At 36.1% G+C, this 7,872-nt stretch overlaps 1 protein-coding gene across 1 annotated transcript in view; it reads right to left on the reverse strand.

Moving 5' to 3' along the window:
* The window catches only part of LOC113498229 (serine/threonine-protein kinase SMG1), a 107,700-nt gene that overhangs the window by 75,377 nt on the left and 24,451 nt on the right, over positions 1 to 7,872 (reverse strand). The window lies entirely within an intron of this gene.

Here is a 7,872-nt window from a genome sequence, read left to right on the forward strand (position 1 = left end):
GCTGATAAAAGTCGAAGGTCGAGGAAAACAAGAAGATTCTTATTTAATACGTTTCAGTCTCTAGTACTATGATTTGGCGGCTTTGAAACATATCTGTAATACGAAGCCACATAGCATCAAACAAATTGTAAGAAAACAAACAAGGAATCAATTCTGCCAGCCCCCTGCGACGGGTCGCGGTAAAACGTCGAAAGTGTATGGCATTTGGCTCATGCCATTGACATTGGCTGTAACGGCTGGCACGGAGCCAAGGGCGAACACCATGGGCAGTCGAGGTCGCGACTATTCCACTTCCCCGCAATATGCAACCTTAAGGTCATGGGCATAAGGGCTGGTGTGTTTGTTTTGGAGCTTACTGAGCAAGTTTTTAATGTGACCGATAGACATGTGGGCTTTATTGTCCGGTTCATTCGGAAGATGAAAGCTGTATAACGTCCGATTGAGGCAAGTGCTGTTAATGATGTGATCATTTGTTGTTTGATTAAATGTTTTGGATTATTGTGGTCCACCAAGAGAGTTCGAGACTGAGAACTTCAAGAACTATTCAAACTATCCTGTGGCAACACAATCAATTTCACGGCTAAATACAAGAGCGTATTAGATAGAATGATGATGGAGTAAACTAGCTGAGCAAGTCAAACATCTTATGTCAGTTGTATTTTCATCTTAATCTATGCATTAAGTGCAACTAAATGCTAATGCATAACATCGTAGTAAAGCCTTTATGAATGATTAACAAGCTTCAGAAACGGCGTCATATTATCACTTGAGCTGTGAGATGGCGCTCGGCCAGCGCTAATTACAAGCTGGACATGAACCCGTCCGGGACACTTCATCATAGGTCTAAGTGACTCATAATGTTCACTTAAACACTAATATTCAACCAAACCTTGACTCTGAAGTAAATTAATCTTCGTGAATTGCTTGCTTTGTGGAAATTTGGACTTACCTGAAACAAAAAGAGGAAATCGTTAGAGAAAAGTAATTTAAAATTAGAAATTCTTTAACTGTTCAATTGTTACATTACATGTCGCAGAAGCTCGTACACTTTCAAAATTCAAAATATCAGTAGCATAATTTTCAGGAGTAGGCTACGTCAGACGAAAATAGTCAAAATAAAAGTATTCCAATTACAACTTATCACTAGAACAAAGAAATGCCGAGACAACGAGTACTTTTCATATTTTTACAACATTTTCCCTGTAAATATTCATAAGGACGGCTCCGTCTGCAGGTATCCCCTTATTTTTTCAATTTATTTTTCTCCCAAAAGAACATAATATTTACATAAATGATTGATTACTGTATACAAGATTAATCTATTGTCTTAAATCAATAAACGTCCAAAGAGCTTTCGAAATATTTGATGTTCTTGTATAAGTAAATATTTGTAAACAAGACAAAAATACATGTTGTAAGCCTTTGACGATAGTAAATGGATATTGATATTATTACAGAAATCAGTATACATATTGTCGACATCTCATACATACATAAATCGTTTAGGATAAACGTTTATGTCATTTCCCTAGTCTATTCATGAATTACTAGAAATCCAATGCCTATAAATGACAATCATTTTGAAAGCTATTTAGTGAAAATAGCAATAGCCTACGCGTTAAATAATCGAAATACGATGTAGACGACACCAGCTTAACATACATGTAATGTGCTCAAGAAACCCTTACATTTTCTATTCAACGTGTGAGTAAAGCATATGGGAGTTTAAATTATGCAAATAGTTGGGCTTAGAACCATCCTCAGCATTCCCCGAGAGCCGTTATAAGTCGGCGTCGGAACAAAGTTAAGTTTGCTCTTGACCTATTATAGTAAGACTTGGCACAACCATAAGTGGACCACGCTTGGCCGGAGCACACTTTTTGTTTCACTGAAACGACGCCAAAGGATAGGGGGATGTGTTTCATACGGGGGTTTAAATCACTTATCATAATGTCTGAAAGTTTCAATGAAAATTATATGTTTTGTTTTTTTTATTATTGGGTCTAGATTCCAGTTTGAAACTTATCTGTCCCATGCTCAAAAAAGGAACATCATAAACCTTCTGAATTAATAAATGCCGCTTCGAAGAATAACCGGAAAGTATTTTTTAGGCCTTTACAATTTTTTACAACCAAAATACGGAAGTGAAACATAATAAAATCAACATTTCTGAAAAACTTTCATCCACATTTGACAGATGAAATATTATTCGGCTAATCTAGGTCACAAAAGAAACAAGAGCAAAAAGCACTGAAGCGTAAAAAATATTTGCCGCGGCCGAATTAACTTTTTATGTAACATGCAAATCCTGTTTTATGTACTTAGTTAGTAGACACGGGCATGAGCAGTCCCCCGCGTAAACACAAATGTTCGCCGCACGCAGCTCCCGATGGGGACGAGTTGGTTATTATTTCAGGGTATTAATAGATAAGTAATCACTTGTATACGCAGGTAGGCGGTTATTTTGGACGATAAACTATAAAAAGCTTTGTGGTAAAGTAAAACAACAACACGAATAAATTAACGATGGACAGTCCCGCTCAACAACGGTACATGATGACGATATGAAACATGTGACTTCAGCACTTCAAGAATAAAGCCTATTATAGTAAAGTCGGAAAAAGTTGCTCAGGAATTAACATACGACAAAGCTTCCAACAGAAAACATGTTCATAAATCTGTGTTTGTATAATGACGGTCAGCCATAAGGCTACAATCAGAGGGTGAGTGGAGAAAGTGTTCCTGACATTAACATCGATTTGTCCCTGGACGGGAGCCAGGCCGCGGCTGCCAAGAGCCACAGATGGTCCACCACACTATATATTAACTATACTTGATAAACCATAGTAACGTGATATGAATGGAAGCGTATCCGTACGGATTTATTAATAGATGTATTCTGCACCTGCGGTCACTGCACTCCACGACATTTTCATGATGCACTTTGTGCATTAGCATTAATACCTAATGGGTATGGCTGTTGGATTGCCAAGTAGTAGCAGGTCGTAGATTCGAATCAAGGCGTGCACCAATGTCTTTTTGAATCGATGTGCTTATCATCAATGAATTAACACTTGCTTCAAGAGATGAAGAAAAGCATCCCCAGGATAATGATACTATCTTTCTACGAGGTATTTTAAAGGTAACTAGTGCTGCTTTAGTTGGCAATATCATGTAAATTAGGACGCAATTCCGTGTTACCTGACACTAAGATACTCAGGCCATTTTCTTAAATGATCTACCTTGGAACTAACAGACTATTATCTGAATATAAAATCTGAGATACTCTCCAACCGCTTTGAAGCTATTTTAATAAATATTTACAAAAATTAAAAACAAAAGAGAAACGAAATCAATTTACGTTCAAGTAAACAAGCTTGCTATCATAATAAGAAATAAAAATTAAAGATTCAACGTTTTTAAATTAAAAATATTTAAAGCTAAAAAATGTTGAAGATATTTCTTACCTAACACTAGAGAAATAAAATGTTTAGCGTTTTAGGAACGCCTAGGGTTTTATTATAGGCGTAACCTTGGCTGTGTTTAGTTAGGGAGAGTATACAGAAAATATATAAGTACTACTATAAATTCACAGTAGGATCAGTTTCACGAGTTTATGTATATTTTTGAAATATTAAGATAACACGTAAACCCTAAACATCATAAATATGTATGGTAAAACAAACATTATAACTTGCGGAAATAGAAATGTTAATCGCGTAACAAAAGTTATATGAAATACAAACAATTAATTTTCCTCGCCGTTACAAAAACAATAAAAGTCATGTAGCTGGAAACATCCATCCGCTACTAGCCTGAGTGAAAACTTCAACACAACTCAAAGTTCAAACGAGTATTAAAAACGCAATCCATAAATTTGTGAACATCCCTGATTTTTATCCGGAAACTTGAACATATTTTTATGAGCCCCCGTAGGGATGACACATAAAAACTTAAGTAAATGGGCCTTATTGATGTTCTTGCAAGAAGGGCACGATGCCTTCCAGCGGCCTTGGAGATAAACTAAGAGACCTCGAACGATCACTTTCAAGGGCTATCATCAACAGGCAGATACCAAGCGAAAATGCATCAAAAAAGGCTAAACTTATTTAATAAACATTTGACGTAACTAAAAAGGGACATAAGTTTAACTGTCTTTTCCAAAAAAACATAGCTAAGCTTGTGGCTCCCAAACAAAGCACCATAATCCTTTCTTGGTATTTCAGAAAGATGAGATGTTCTTATCATTATTCCTTTTAATGCTTGTTATCGAATAAAAACCTCACAAGTACATATATATCTAGCAGTCCTTCTAATGCACGAAATAAACAAACTAAGCACTACTGTTCTGCGAAACCAAGCACTAGTATAGAAGACTAGCTGTTGCCAGCGACTTCGTCCCCGTGGCGGGGGTAGAAGATATAAGTTATGATTTATACCTGCCCTATTTTTTCACATTTTCCATTGTATCTTCGCTCCTATTAGCCGCAGCGTGATGGTTTATAGCTTAAAGCCTTCCTCGATGAATGGTCTATTCAACACAAAAATATTTTTTCAATTTGGACCAGTAGTTCCTGAGATTAGCGCGTTCAAACAAACAAACAAACAAACTCTTCAGCTTTATATATTAGTATAGATATAGATATGAACACGAGCCTCTAATTATAAGTAATAGATGTAGCTGATCAAATGATTTTAGTATCCTCTGGCCAATACGAAGCCCCCCTAATTTATATTCACGCAGTCGGCAGTGTAACCAGGAGCTCTACCTCTTATCTCAAAGCAAGTTATGTGCAATTGTAGAGTGAGATAGAATTGCTACACGGTGAAGAGCGGCGTCTCTCTTCCACAGCTGCAATAATATTTTTGTAAGCGGTAGTGGTAGGCCTCCTGATATCATCAAAGTAAGATATTCTGAACGTCAGAATTTCGCTTCGTTTCGCGGTAGCACCCTTTGTGGACTGTTTATTTAGGATCCGACAGTTTTTGTGGTTCATACTCTTTGTTTTACATTTTCTGTGGTAATGTTGCTTTGTTGATTATGAATTTGTGACAGAAGTAGGCCATTTTTTGGTTGATATTTGTATATAATTCCACTTGATGAAAATTCACGAATCATTTACAATTTTGTACAGCATCAACATATTCTAATTAAAATGATAAAAGTATATTATTCATGTAAATATACCTTGGAAAAAAATCTTTACAAATAGCACGGAACATACGATATTTACGTGTGAATCCGTCGGGTGAATACTGTTCGTATTCAGCGCACGTACGCAAGATTGATAGGTGCACAAATAGTGCAGGTGTTGCACCAACGAACGAGACAGAAACATATTTTTTCAATGTCGAGTTCATTTATTAAGTGCGTAGGATGATTCAAATTAAAAACAAAGCAAAATGGAGCAATTTAACTTGTAAAGGGGTGGTTGAAGCTCTGAATATAAACGCCTGCAGTTGATGTAATCTGCAGCTATTATTTGCAATACAAAGACGCCCCTTTACTCGACAGAAGTATGGATTAAAACGAAGATAAAAGAAAATTTTAAAACATGATTCCTTTGAAAATGCCATAAAAGAAGTCTTTATAAGCAACAGAAAATTACATGTAACTGTTACTACAATAGAATTTATTAATCCTATTCTTTTGTTTACCAAATCCCTAACGAAAATTGTGTAATTTTTTCACACAACTACGTTCCCCGCTTGCCTGAATAATAAGTGAGAGCAATAATTGTACACTGGACAAAAGCAAGCGGGAGTGTACTCCGCTAATGAACATAAACTGCATACTGGAGGTGCCTACTACCTCGTCAAGTAAGCCTGTGCACTTGTGGAAGAGAGACAACGAACACGGGGTAGAGCGGCGTCCCGCTTGCACCACCGCAACCATCTTGCATTACGATGTAGTCGTAGGCCCGCTGAAAGTTGAATGCAAGGCTAGAACCTGAACTCGCTGACCTATTTCTGTCGACCTTTGCAATAGACAGCCGAGTTCGGCACTCAAAGGTCACTGAATCATTAGATCATCTGCGATTTAAATAAGTCAGCATACAAAAATAGATTAAAGTCGAACGTTTCAATTTAAAGGCTGGAAGATGAGTTCTGTTTAGACGTAGGGTACTATAGTTTAGCCTATTTTAGTTAAGTTCAAGCCCAATATATACAACAAACAATGAAAGAGAAGCCATAACATCTTTATATAGTACGCAAGTCTAATTCTGGCTCAGGGTATCACATGCCGATGTTTTCCCGGAAGGCAACAAGACACGGAGCGCAACATGACGACAATCACGTCACTGTGTAGTTCTTTTTAAAATCACTTCGTCATGGGACAAAGACCTGATGATGAATACCCATATTTGCCCTTTCACACGAACTTTCTAGGACAAAAAACATTGAGATTTCAATAATTTCTAGATTCAAACGTGTATGGAGCGAGGTTCTCCTAACACTCTTACCGGTTTTCCCATAACTAATCAAAAGTTAATTAAAACTAAATAAGGATAAAGTCCGTAACTGGTTTTATTAAAACAAGCAAGATGCATTAGCACGGTAACTAATAAAACTTGGTGGGCCGGCGAAGATGGAGTGGACCCTGAAGAAATACGTTAAGCTCGACTAACACCGTATCAACTCGTAAGAACGGTTAAAGTGTCCCAACAAGTTTGTGAACGATGCCGGTGCAGGCAAGAAATACTTACGCCCGTTTATTGTTTAATTAATAGTTACAAACTTGACTACAAGTAATTTTAGATCAAGAAAAAAATGTTCAAAAGTACACAATACGATCCCTGCCAAAACAGCTCGATAAACCATTTTCAAAGTGACACAAACACAAACTGAGTATTCTACACGATGTTGATAATAAAAATGTAAATCGCTTGCAAAATATTTAATGAATCTCATATACCAGCCCAAAGGATTTAATTTGGATCCAAAAATAGCCTCCAGCTAAATTTAGCTTTGATACTTTCAGACGGCTATGCATATGGTATGCGACCACAGAGTATGACGCATTCGATGAGAATTACTCATTCTATAGTTTTGTTAGATATTATAACATGATTTACACAGATCCATTCCGACTTCCTTTTACAGATCAATCACCAAATAAACTTTTCCTATAAAAGCCTTAAGAATATTCAGAATATTAAGAATCCAAAATAACTAAAGAGAATAGCTAGTTTAATAGCAATCAAAATAATTTGAATGCGGTCGGCATAATAAGTTAAAACAGAAGCTGTAAAAACGTAACATAAAAAAAAAATACTATTTAAATTTTCAACATGCGACTGTAAAATATAAACACTGCATATTGCAAGAGACAATTCCAGATATAAACGAAGAACCACAAAGGAGGTCATTTGTATAATATTCTTTCATTACTCTATTCTCTGTGGAGTCTCTTAAAAATACAACGCCGTTCGTTCCCCAGGCAAACACGTCGTATATAATATTTTACAGATATGCACATGTACAAAGTAATGAAAAACTAGTGTTATTTATATACCAACAAATATTCAGAAATTTTATATCTTGACAAAAACGTTTTATTGATAGTACTACCCAGATTTATTATTTTGACGAAAAACGCTACGGATACTTAGAGCCAACTTTCATTCGTATAGTCGTAAAAAATAATAGTAAGAATAGATTTTAGTAATTTAAGAAAAAAACACAAACACACAACACTATGACGGTTATGAACCATACCTATATTTTCTGCTTCAAGTTTGTTATTTAAATAATTCCAAAATTCATTCCAACGCATTCTTTAACATAACTTTATTTAAGGGATCGATTTTCTCTCTTATGGAAAATAGAGCAACATTTGTATTCAAAACGGCAGTTACCGATCGTGCGAGA

Source organism: Trichoplusia ni, chromosome 10 (assembly GCF_003590095.1).
Source record: "Trichoplusia ni isolate ovarian cell line Hi5 chromosome 10, tn1, whole genome shotgun sequence".
NCBI classification, from domain to species: Eukaryota; Metazoa; Arthropoda; class Insecta; order Lepidoptera; family Noctuidae; genus Trichoplusia; species Trichoplusia ni.